Source organism: Trematomus bernacchii, unplaced genomic scaffold (genome assembly GCF_902827165.1).
Source record: "Trematomus bernacchii unplaced genomic scaffold, fTreBer1.1, whole genome shotgun sequence".
Lineage (NCBI taxonomy): Eukaryota > Metazoa > Chordata > Actinopteri > Perciformes > Nototheniidae > Trematomus > Trematomus bernacchii.
Window position 1 is genome coordinate 1 of NW_022988004.1, and position 12,288 is coordinate 12,288.

Genomic DNA, 12,288 nt, shown 5'->3' on the forward strand with positions numbered 1-12,288 from the left:
TAGCGTGTTCCCTACAGTATCTAGCCTGTGTTAGCGTGTGTCCCTACATGTATCTAGCGTGTGTTTAGCGTGTTCCCTACATGTATCTAGCGTGTGTTTAGCGTGTTCCCTACATGTATCTAGCGTGTGTTAAGCGTGTTCCCTACATGTATCGAGCGTGTGTTTAGCGCGTTCCCTACATGTATCTAGCCTGTGTTTAGCGTGTTCCCTACATGTATCTAGTGTGTGTTAAGCGTGTTCCCTACATGTATCTAGCGTGTGTTAAGCGTGTTCCCTACATGTATCTAGCCTGTGTTTAGCGTGTTCCCTACATGTATCTAGCGTGTGTTTAGCGTGTTCCCTACATGTATCTAGCGTGTGTTAAGCGTGTTCCCTACATGTATCTAGCCTGTGTTAGCGTGTTCCCTACATGTATCTAGCGTGTGTTTAGCATGTTCCCTACACGTATCTAGCGTGTTCCCTACATGTATCTAGGTGGTGTTTTAGCGTGTGTTTAAGCGTGTTCCCTACATGTATCTAGCGTGTGTTTAGGTGTTCCCTACATGTATCTAGCGTGTGTAGAGCGTGTGTTAGCGTGTTCCCTCCATGTATCTAGCTGTGTTTAGCGTGTTCCCTACATGTATCTAGCGTGTGTTTAGCGTGTTCCCTACATGTATCTAGCGTGTGTTTAGCGTGTTCCCTACATGTATCTAGTCGTGTTTAGCGTGTTCCCTACATGTATCTAGTGTGTTTAGCGTGTTCCCTACATGTATCTAGCCTGTGTTTAGCGTGTTCCCTACATGTATCTAGCGTGTGTTTAGCGTGTTCCCTACATGTATCTAGGTGTATTTAGCGTGTTCCCTACATGTATCTAGCGTGTGTTAAGCGTGTTCCCTACAGGGATCTAGTGTGTATTTAGCGTGTTCCCTACATGTATCTAGCGTGTGTTAAGCGTGTTCCCTACATGTATCTAGCGTGTGTTAAGCGTGTTCCTACATGTATCTAGCTGTGGTTAGCGTGTTCCCTACATGTATCTAGTGTAGCGTGTGTTAAGCGTGTTCCCTACATGTATCTAGCTGTGTTAGTGTGTGTTTAGCATGTGTTTATCGTGTATGTAGCGTGTATATATTGTGTGTTTAGCGTGTGTTTAGCGTGTTCCCTACATGTATCTAGCGTGTGTTTAGTGTGTGTTTAGCATGTGTTTAGCGTGTATGTAGCGTGTATATATCGTGTGTTTAGCGTGTGTTTAGCGTGTTCCCTACATGTATCTAGCGTGTGTTAAGCGTGTTCCCTACATGTATCTAGTGTGTATTTAGCGTGTTCCCTACATGTATCTAGCGTGTGTTTAGCGTGTTCCCTACATGTATCCAGCCTGTGTTTAGCGTGTTCCCTACATGTATCTAGCGTGTGTTAAGCGTGTTCCCTGCATGTATCTAGCCTGTGTTTAGCGTGTTCCCTACATGTATCTAGCGTGTATTTAGCGTGTTCCCTACATGTATCTAGCGTGTTCCCTACATGTATCTAGCGTGTGTGTAGCGTGTTCCCTACATGTATCTAGCGTGTGTGTAGCGTGTTCCCTACATGTATCTAGCGTGTAGCGTGTGTTAAGCGTGTTCCCTACATGTATCTAGCGTGTGTTAAGCGTGTTCCCTACATGTATCTAGCGTGTGTTTAGTGTGTGTTTAGCATGTGTTTAGCGTGTATGTAGCGTGTATATATCGTGTGTTTAGCGTGTGTTTAGCGTGTTCCCTACATGTATCTAGCGTGTGTTAAGCGTGTTCCCTACATGTATCTAGCGTGTGTTAAGCGTGTTCCCTACATGTATCTAGCCTGTGTTTAGCATGTTCCCTACATGTATCTAGCGTGTAGCGTGTGTTAAGCGTGTTCCCTACATGTATCTAGCGATGTGTTAAGCGTGTTCCCTACATGTATCTAGCGTGTGTAGTGTGTGTTTAGCAGTGTTTAGCGTGTATGTAGCGTGTATATATCGTGTGTTTAGCGTGATGTTTTAGCGTGTGTCCCTACATGTATCTAGCGTGTGTTAAGCGTGTTCCCTACATGTTATCTAGCGTGTGTTAAGCGTGTTTCCCCTACATGTATCTAGCGTGTGTTTAGTGTGTGTTTAGCATGTGTTTAGCGTGTATGTAGCGTGTATATATCGTGTGTTTAGCGTGTGTTTAGCGTGTGTTTAGCATGTTCCCTACATGTATCTAGCATGTGTTAAGCGTGTTCCCTACATGTATCTAGCGTGTGTTTAGCGTGTGTTTAGCATGTGTTTAGCGTGTATGTAGCGTGTATATATCGTGTGTTTAGCGTGTGTTTAGCGTGTTCCCTACATGTATCTAGCGTGTGTTAAGCGTGTTCCCTACATGTATCTAGCGTGTGTTTAGCGTGTGTTTAGCGTGTTTCCTACATGTATCTAGCGTGTGTTTAGCGTGTGTTTAGCATGTTCCCTACATGTATCTAGCATGTGTTAAGCGTGTTCCCTACATGTATCTAGCGTGTGTTTAGCGTGTGTTTAGCATGTGTTTAGCATGTGTTTAGCGTGTTCCCTACATGTATCTAGCGTGTGTTAAGCGTGTTCCCTACATGTATCTAGCGTGTGTTTAGCGTGTGTTTAGCGTGTTTCCTACATGTATCTAGCGTGTGTTTAGCGTGTTTCCTACATGTATCTAGCGCGTGTGTCGCGTGTGTTTAGCGTGTATGTAGCGTGTTCCCTACATGTATCCAGCCCAGCGTCAGCAGGTTCTTCTGGTCCTGGAATCTGAACAGCTCCTCCACGTTCTCCATGTCGCAGAAATCTGGACCGGACGACTGCTTCGGGACGACGACGTGAGTCAACAGGAACTCGTTCTGCATCTGAAGGGGGGGGGGTTCGTTAGTGACAGGTGTGATTATCAATTAACACACAGGAAGTAGAGAGTGTGTAAACAGGAAGTGTCTCACCAGGCGTCCACATAGGATCCCACAGGTCTCCAGGCCACGCGCCGTGTTGGACTCGGCCAGAAGCAGGAAGCGGGAAGTCAGGTCTCTGGAACCAGAACCTGCCTCAGACCCTCCACCCTACCTACACACACACACACAGTTATGCTTATGTTTATTAGGATGTAACTGTGGTGTGTGTGTGTGTGTGTGTGTGTGTGTGTGTGTGTGGTGTGTGTGTGTGTGTGTGTGTGTGTGTGTGTGTGTGTGTGTGTGTGTGTGTATTTGTGTGCTCACTGTGTACTGCAGCCAGCGAGCCGTTTGATTGGCTGACGGGAGCTGGAGGTCTGTTCCTGATAGGCTCCGCCCCCTGGGACGGTACGCTGCCTCTAATTGGCTGCTGGGAGAGAGAGGACCTGTCCGTCACCTCCAACGCTTTATTATCAGGCTTTAGCCCCGCCTCCTCTGCTCTCCTATTGGCCAGCTCCTGGCGCTGCAGCTGATCCTCGAAGAAGCGAAACTGCTCCGTCTCGATCTGAAGACGCTTGCAGCTCCACGACCCGCCGACGCTCCTCCTCCATCATTAGGCCCCTCCCCCTATCCTCCTCCACCATTAGGCCCCTCCCCCTATCCTCCTCCATCAGCAAACCCCGCCCCCCTGTCCTCCATCCGACAGGCCCCGCCCCCTATCCTGATCCAATAAGGAGACCGCCTCAAGTGCAGGGCCCCGCCCCCTTTCCTCCTCCGGGCCCCGCCCCCTGTCATCGCCCAATGAGGAGGGCCGCACAAGCTGCAGGGCCCCGCCCCCTGTTTTCCTCCTGGCCCCGCCCCCTGTTCATCGCCCAATAAGGAGAGCTGTTGCAGCTGCAGGCCACGCCCCTCTGCCTCCTGCTGTCGCTGCCTGAGGAGACAGGAAGTCACATGGATTAATATCCTGTAGCTGAACCGCTGTAATCTGATTGGCCGACGCTCACCTGGGCCCTCAGGTACTCGCTGTGCTCGAGGCTGTATTTCTCCTGCAGACGTTTCTTCAGCTCGTCTTTACGAGGAAACGCCACTTCCTGCAGTTTCTATGGAGACAGGATGTAGTTTACAGCTGATCACATGAGGCGTTCCTCAGGGATCCGTCTGAGGCCCGCTGATCTTTCACTGATTACAAAGCTCATTTAAAGTGGTTCTGGTTTGGAATAATGAAAATACATAAGATAAATGTTTTTAATTTAAACAAATAATCTGCTTCATGTTTGTTGGTTTTAATAATAATAATAATAATAATAATAATAATAATAATAATAATAATAATAATAATAATAATAATAATAATAATAATAATAATAATATAGATAAGTACCTTCATGATGAGCTGCTTCTCCGGCAGGCTGCACTGCTGGTAGTCTCTGTGCGCCGGCAGCTTCTCCACAAACAGACTGGAGCATAGATTAACATTACGGTCGTTAGGAAGAGTCCTCTGTGAGCAGTGCCTGAATATAACAAATAATTATAATAATAATAATAATAATAATGATAATAGTACGTGATGAACTTGTTGTAGAGCACGTAGGCGTTCTCCAGGCGGCCCTCCTGCAGGTAGACGCTCGCCATGTGCTCCATCTCAACCCCGGAGCGCAGGTAGCGTCGGGGGGGCACGTCCTCGCTCAGCTCCACCCGGCTGCCCATCCTGCTGAGCAGCCGGACCCGGTCCACCGCCGGGAGGGACACGTCCCTGTAGTCCGGGTCCGCCGCCAGCCTCCTCTGAGGACACATGGTATATATATATATATATATATATAATAATATATCATAATCATTTTTTCTCCAAATTCGCCTTTGTGTCAGATTTGGATTTTTTTCCTAGAATTCAATTTTTTCTAATAACTTGACTTTCTTCTCATCATCAATGAGGGATATTAAAGATAAGGGTCGCCTCATTGGAGGGTTGGACATCTGGCAGCTGAGCCTCAGACAGGAAGCTGAGATTTACCGCCCCCCCCCCCCGGAGCCTGAATGCAGCGTTTGTTAACGGCTCATTAACATGACGAGGAGAAACTGACCTAAAAAAAACACACACACACACACACACACACACACACACACACACACACACACACAACTCACCAGCATATTTAAGCTGAAGCCTTGTTCCATGGTCATGATGTGTGTGTGTGTGTGTCACAGGCTCTGATTGGCCCACGGCCGGCTCGTCCATCTGCCACCTCCCATGATGCTTCACTGCAGGAGACACAGACAAGAAGACAGGTTTTAATGAAGCTGCAGCAGCTAGCTCAGAGGCTAACGAGCTAACTGGCATCATCACAGCTCGACCTTCAGATGTTACCATGACGACCGGCAACCAACCAGTGACTCACCCACTGGGAACACAGGCGGAGAAGAAGAAGACTTTTGTATTTTCAAAATAAAGGTTCTGTTGATTTTTGAATCTTCATGTTCAACCAGTGGCGTAACAAGATTGTGATTGGCCCTGGCCTCAGACCACCACAAGCCTGCCCCCGGCCTCAGACCGACCCACAGGCCTGCCCCCGGCCTCAGACCACCACAGCCTGCCCCGGCCTCAGACCACCACAGCCTGCCCCGGCCTCAGACCACCACAGCCTGCCCCGGCCTCAGACCACCACAGCCTGCCCCGGCCTCAGACCACCACAGCCTGCCCCGGCCTCAGACCACCACAGCCTGCCAACGGCACAGCGAACTAATCACACAATCACTTTACAGAATTAATCGAGATTTCGAGGACGATGTATGACAAAAAAAACGGTCTAATTTAGTCAGTTTAGCCGTTACGTCTCCTCGTTCTCTCTTTAGCCGTTACGTCTCCTCGCTCTCTCTGTAGCCGTTACGTCTCCTCGTTCTCTCTCTAGCCGTTACGTCTCCTCGTTCTCTCTTTAGCCGTTACGTCTCCTCGTTCTCTCTCTAGCCGTTACGTCTCCTCGTTCTTCTCTCTAGCCGTTACGTCCTCCTCGTTCTCTCTCTAGCCGTTACGTCTCCTCGCTTCTCTCTTTAGCCGTTACGTCTCCTCGCTCTCTCTGTAAGCCGTTACGTCTCCTCGTTCTCTCTGTAGCCGTTACGTCTCCTCGTTCTCTCTGTAGCCGTTACGGTCTCCTCGTTCTCTCTTTAGCCGTTACGTCTCCCTCGTTCTCTCTTAGCCGTTACGTCTCCTCGTTCTCTCTCTAGCCGTTACGTCTCCTCGTTCTCTCTTTAGCCGTTACGTCTCCTCGTTCTCTCTTTAGCCGTTACGTCTCTCGTTCTCCTTAGCTCGTTACGTCTCCTCGTTCTCTCTTTAACCGTTACGTCTCCTCGTTCTCTCTTTAGCCGTTACGTCTCCTCGTTCTCTCTCTAGCCGTTACGTCTCCTCGTTCTCTCTTTAGCCGTTACGTCTCCACGTTCTCTCTTTAGCCGTTACGTCTCCTCGTTCTCTCTTTAGCCGTTGCGTCTCCTCGCTCTCTCTGTAGCCGTTACGTCTCCTCGTTCTCTCTTTAGCCGTTACGTCTCCTCGTTCTCTCTGTAGCCGTTACGTCTCCTCGTTCTCTCTCTAGCCGTTACGTCTCCTCGTTCTCTCTCTAGCCGTTACGTCTCCTCGTTCTCTCTCTAGCCGTTACGTCTCCTCGTTCTCTCTGTAGCCGTTACGTCTCCTCGTTCTCTCTTTAGCCGTTACGTCTCCTCGTTCTCTCTTTAGCCGTTACGTCTCCTCGTTCTCTCTCTAGCCGTTACGTCTCCTCGTTCTCTCTCTAGCCGTTACGTCTCCTCGTTCTCTCTCTAGCCGTTACGTCTCCTCGTTCTCTCTCTAGCCGTTACGTCTCCTCGTTCTCTCTCTAGCCGTTACGTCTCCTCGTTCTCTCTCTAGCCGTTACGTCTCCTCGTTCTCTCTCTAGCCGTTACGTCTCCTCGTTCTCTTTAGCCGTTACGTCTCCTCGTTCTCTCTTTAGCCGTTACGTCTCCACGTTCTCTCTTTAGCCGTTACGTCTCCTCGTTCTCTCTTTAGCCGTTACGTCTCCTCGTTCTCTCTGTAGCCGTTACGTCTCCTCGTTCTCTCTTTAGCCGTTACGTCTCCTCGTTCTCTCTTTAGCCGTTACGTCTCCTCGTTCTCTCTTTAGCCGTTACGTCTCCTCGTTCTCTTTAGCCGTTACGTCTCCTCGTTCTCTCTCTTAGCCGTTACGTCTCCTCGTTCTCTCTCTAGCCGTTACGTCTCCTCGTTCTCTCTTTAGCCGTTACGTCTCCTCGTTCTCTCTTTAGCCGTTACGTCTCCTCGTTCTCTCTTTAGCCGTTACGTCTCCTCGTTCTCTCTTTAGCCGTTACGTCTCCTCGTTCTCTCTTTAGCCGTTACGTCTCCTCGTTCTCTCTTTAGCCGTTACGTCTCCACGTTCTCTCTCTAGCCGTTACGTCTCCTCGTTCTCTCTCTAGCCGTTACGTCTCCTCGTTCTCTCTCTAGCCGTTACGTCTCCTCGTTCTCTCTCTAGCCGTTACGTCTCCTCGTTCTCTCTCTAGCCGTTACGTCTCCTCGTTCTCTCTCTAGCCCGTTACGTCTCCTCGTTCTCTCTCTAGCCGTTACGTCTCCTCGTTCTCTCTCTAGCCGTTACGTCTCCTCGTTCTCTCTCTAGCCGTTACGTCTCCTCGTTCTCTCTTTAGCCGTTACGTCTCCTCGTTCTCTCTGTAGCCGTTACGTCTCCTCGTTCTCTCTGTAGCCGTTACGTCTCCTCGTTCTCTCTGTAGCCGTTACGTCTCCTCGTTCTCTCTTTAGCCGTTACGTCTCCTCGTTCTCTCTTTAGCCGCTACGTCTCCTCGTTCTCTCTTTAGCCGCTACGTCTCCTCGTTCTCTCTTTAGCCGCTACGTCTCCTCGTTCTCTCTGTAGCCGTTACGTCTCCTCGTTCTCTCTGTAGCCGTTGCGTCTCCTCGTTCTCTCTGTAGCCGTTGCGTCTCCTCGTTCTCTCTTTAGCCGTTGCGTCTCCTCGTTCTCTCTTTAGCCGTTGCGTCTCCTCGTTCTCTCTTTAGCCGTTGCGTCTCCTCGTTCTCTCTCTAGCCGTTGCGTCTCCTCGTTCTCTCTCTAGCCGTTGCGTCTCCTCGTTCTCTCTCTAGCCGTTGCGTCTCCTCGTTCTCTCTCTAGCCGTTACGTCTCCTCGTTCTCTCTCTAGCCGTTACGTCTCCTCGTTCTCTCTTTAGCCGTTACGTCTCCTCGTTCTCTCTCTAGCCGTTACGTCTCCTCGTTCTCTCTCTAGCCGTTGCGTCTCCTCGTTCTCTCTCTAGCCGTTGCGTCTCCTCGTTCTCTCTGTAGCCGTTGCGTCTCCTCGTTCTCTCTGTAGCCGTTGCGTCTCCTCGTTCTCTCTTTGGCCGTTGCGTCTCCTCGTTCTCTCTTTGGCCGTTGCGTCTCCTCGTTCTCTCTTTGGCCGTTGCGTCTCCTCGTTCTCTCTTTGGCCGTTACGTCTCCTCGTTCTCTCTTTGGCCGTTACGTCTCCTCGTTCTCTCTTTGGCCGTTACGTCTCCTCGTTCTCTCTTTGGCCGTTACGTCTCCTCGTTCTCTCTTTGGCCGTTACGTCTCCTCGTTCTCTCTTTGGCCGTTACGTCTCCTCGTTCTCTCTTTGGCCGTTACGTCTCCTCGTTCTCTCTTTGGCCGTTACGTCTCCTCGTTCTCTCTTTGGCCGTTACGTCTCCTCGCTCTCTCTTTAGCCGTTACGTCTCCTCGCTCTCTCTTTAGCCGTTACGTCTCCTCGTCTCTCTCTTAGCCGTTACGTCTCCTCGTTCTCTCTGTAGCCGTTACGTCTCCACGTTCTCTCTGTGGCCGTTACGTCTCCTCGTTCTCTCTTTGGCCGTTACGTCTCCTCGTTCTCTCTTTGGCCGTTACGTCTCCTCGTTCTCTCTTTCGGCCGTTACGTCTCCTCGTTCTCTCTCTAGCCGTTACGTCTCCTCGTTCTCTCTCTAGCCGTTACGTCTCCTCGTTCTCTCTCTAGCCGTTACGTCTCCTCGTTCTCTCTAGCCGTTACGTCTCCTCGTTCTCTCTCTAGCCGTTACGTCTCCTCGTTCTCTCTCTAGCCGTTACGTCTCCTCGTTCTCTCTCTAGCCGTTACGTCTCCTCGTTCTCTCTCTAGCCGTTACGTCTCCTCGTTCTCTCTCTAGCCGTTACGTCTCCTCGTTCTCTCTCTAGCCGTTACGTCTCCTCGTTCTCTCTTTAGCCGTTACGTCTCCTCGTTCTCTCTTTAGCCGTTACGTCTCCTCGTTCTCTCTGTAGCCGTTACGTCTCCTCGTTCTCTCTGTAGCCGTTACGTCTCCTCGTTCTCTCTGTAGCCGTTACGTCTCCTCGTTCTCTCTTTAGCCGTTACGTCTCCTCGTTCTCTCTTTAGCCGCTACGTCTCCTCGTTCTCTCTTTAGCCGCTACGTCTCCTCGTTCTCTCTTTAGCCGCTACGTCTCCTCGTTCTCTCTGTAGCCGTTACGTCTCCTCGTTCTCTCTGTAGCCGTTACGTCTCCTCGTTCTCTCTGTAGCCGTTGCGTCTCCTCGTTCTCTCTTTAGCCGTTGCGTCTCCTCGTTCTCTCTTTAGCCGTTGCGTCTCCTCGTTCTCTCTTTAGCCGTTGCGTCTCCTCGTTCTCTCTTTAGCCGTTGCGTCTCCTCGTTCTCTCTCCTCGTCTCTCTCTAGCCGTTGCGTCTCCTCGTTCTCTCTCTAGCCGTTGCGTCTCCTCGTTCTCTCTCTAGCCGTTGCGTCTCCTCGTTCTCTCTCTAGCCGTTACGTCTCCTCGTTCTCTCTCTAGCCGTTACGTCTCCTCGTTCTCTCTTTAGCCGTTACGTCTCCTCGTTCTCTCTCTAGCCGTTGCGTCTCCTCGTTCTCTCTCTAGCCGTTGCGTCTCCTCGTTCTCTCTCTAGCCGTTGCGTCTCCTCGTTCTCTCTCTAGCCGTTGCGTCTCCTCGTTCTCTCTGTAGCCGTTGCGTCTCCTCGTTCTCTCTTTGGCCGTTGCGTCTCCTCGTTCTCTCTTTGGCCGTTGCGTCTCCTCGTTCTCTCTTTGGCCGTTACGTCTCCTCGTTCTCTCTTTGGCCGTTACGTCTCCTCGTTCTCTCTTTGGCCGTTACGTCTCCTCGTTCTCTCTTTGGCCGTTACGTCTCCTCGTTCTCTCTTTGGCCGTTACGTCTCCTCGTTCTCTCTTTGGCCGTTACGTCTCCTCGTTCTCTCTTTAGCCGTTACGTCTCCTCGCTCTCTCTTTAGCCGTTACGTCTCCTCGTTCTCTCTTTAGCCGTTACGTCTCCTCGTTCTCTCTGTAGCCGTTACGTCTCCTCGTTCTCTCTGTGGCCGTTACGTCTCCTCGTTCTCTCTTTGGCCGTTACGTCTCCTCGTTCTCTCTTTGGCCGTTACGTCTCCTCGTTCTCTCTTTGGCCGTTACGTCTCCTCGTTCTCTCTTTAGCCGTTACGTCTCCTCGTTCTCTCTCTAGCCGTTACGTCTCCTCGTTCTCTCTCTAGCCGTTACGTCTCCTCGTTCTCTCTCTAGCCGTTACGTCTCCTCGTTCTCTCTCTAGCCGTTACGTCTCCTCGTTCTCTCTCTAGCCGTTACGTCTCCTCGTCTCTCTCTAGCCGTTACGTCTCCTCGTTCTCTCTCTAGCCGTTACGTCTCCTCGTTCTCTCTCTAGCCGTTACGTCTCCTCGTTCTCTCTCTAGCCGTTACGTCTCCTCGTTCTCTCTTGTAGCCGTTACGTCTCCTCGTTCTCTCTTTAGCCGTTACGTCTCCTCGTTCTCTCTTTAGCCGTTACGTCTCCTCGTTCTCTCTGTAGCCGTTACGTCTCCTCGTTCTCTCTGTAGCCGTTACGTCTCCTCGTTCTCTCTGTAGCCGTTACGTCTCCTCGTTCTCTCTTTAGCCGTTACGTCTCCTCGTTCTCTCTTTAGCCGCTACGTCTCCTCGTTCTCTCTTTAGCCGCTACGTCTCCTCGTTCTCTCTTTAGCCGCTACGTCTCCTCGTTCTCTCTGTAGCCGTTACGTCTCCTCGTTCTCTCTGTAGCCGTTACGTCTCCTCGTTCTCTCTGTAGCCGTTGCGTCTCCTCGTTCTCTCTTTAGCCGTTGCGTCTCCTCGTTCTCTCTTTAGCCGTTGCGTCTCCTCGTTCTCTCTTTAGCCGTTGCGTCTCCTCGTTCTCTCTTTAGCCGTTGCGTCTCCTCGTTCTCTCTCTAGCCGTTGCGTCTCCTCGTTCTCTCTCTAGCCGTTGCGTCTCCTCGTTCTCTCTCTAGCCGTTGCGTCTCCTCGTTCTCTCTCTAGCCGTTACGTCTCCTCGTTCTCTCTCTAGCCGTTACGTCTCCTCGTTCTCTCTTTAGCCGTTACGTCTCCTCGTTCTCTCTCTAGCCGTTGCGTCTCCTCGTTCTCTCTCTAGCCGTTGCGTCTCCTCGTTCTCTCTCTAGCCGTTGCGTCTCCTCGTTCTCTCTCTAGCCGTTGCGTCTCCTCGTTCTCTCTGTAGCCGTTGCGTCTCCTCGTTCTCTCTTTGGCCGTTGCGTCTCCTCGTTCTCTCTTTGGCCGTTGCGTCTCCTCGTTCTCTCTTTGGCCGTTGCGTCTCCTCGTTCTCTCTTTGGCCGTTGCGTCTCCTCGTTCTCTCTTTGGCCGTTGCGTCTCCTCGTTCTCTCTTTGGCCGTTACGTCTCCTCGTTCTCTCTTTGGCCGTTACGTCTCCTCGTTCTCTCTTTGGCCGTTACGTCTCCTCGTTCTCTCCTTTGGCCGTTACGTCTCCTCGTTCTCTCTTTGGCCGTTACGTCTCCTCGTTCTCTCTTTGGCCGTTACGTCTCCTCGTTCTCTCTTTAGCCGTTACGTCTCCTCGTTCTCTCTTTAGCCGTTACGTCTCCTCGTTCTCTCTTTAGCCGTTACGTCTCCTCGCTCTCTCTTTAGCCGTTACGTCTCCTCGTTCTCTCTTTAGCCGTTACGTCTCCTCGTTCTCTCTGTAGCCGTTACGTCTCCACGTTCTCTCTGTGGCCGTTACGTCTCCTCGTTCTCTCTGTAGCCGTTACGTCTCCTCGTTCTCTCTTTAGCCGTTACGTCTCCTCGTTCTCTCTTTAGCCGTTACGTCTCCTCGTTCTCTCTGTAGCCGTTACGTCTCCACGTTCTCTCTGTGGCCGTTACGTCTCCTCATTCTCTCTTTGGCCGTTACGTCTCCTCGTTCTCTCTTTGGCCGTTACGTCTCCTCGTTCTCTCTTTGGCCGTTACGTCTCCTCGTTCTCTCTTTGGCCGTTACGTCTCCTCGTTCTCTCTTTGGCCGTTACGTCTCCTCGTTCTCTCTTTGGCCGTTACGTCTCCTCGTTCTCTCTGTAGCCGTTACGTCTCCTCGTTCTCTCTTTGGCCGTTACGTCTCCTCGTTCTCTCTTTGGCCGTTACGTCTCCTCGTTCTCTCTGTAGCCGTTACGTCTCCTCGTTCTCTCTTTAGCC

General features: G+C 51.1%; 1 pseudogene; it reads right to left on the reverse strand.

The window, feature by feature from the left end:
• Positions 1-2,588: 2,588 nt before the first annotated feature.
• LOC117472111 lies at positions 2,589-5,070 on the reverse strand (annotated as a pseudogene).
• Positions 5,071-12,288: the final 7,218 nt, after the last annotated feature.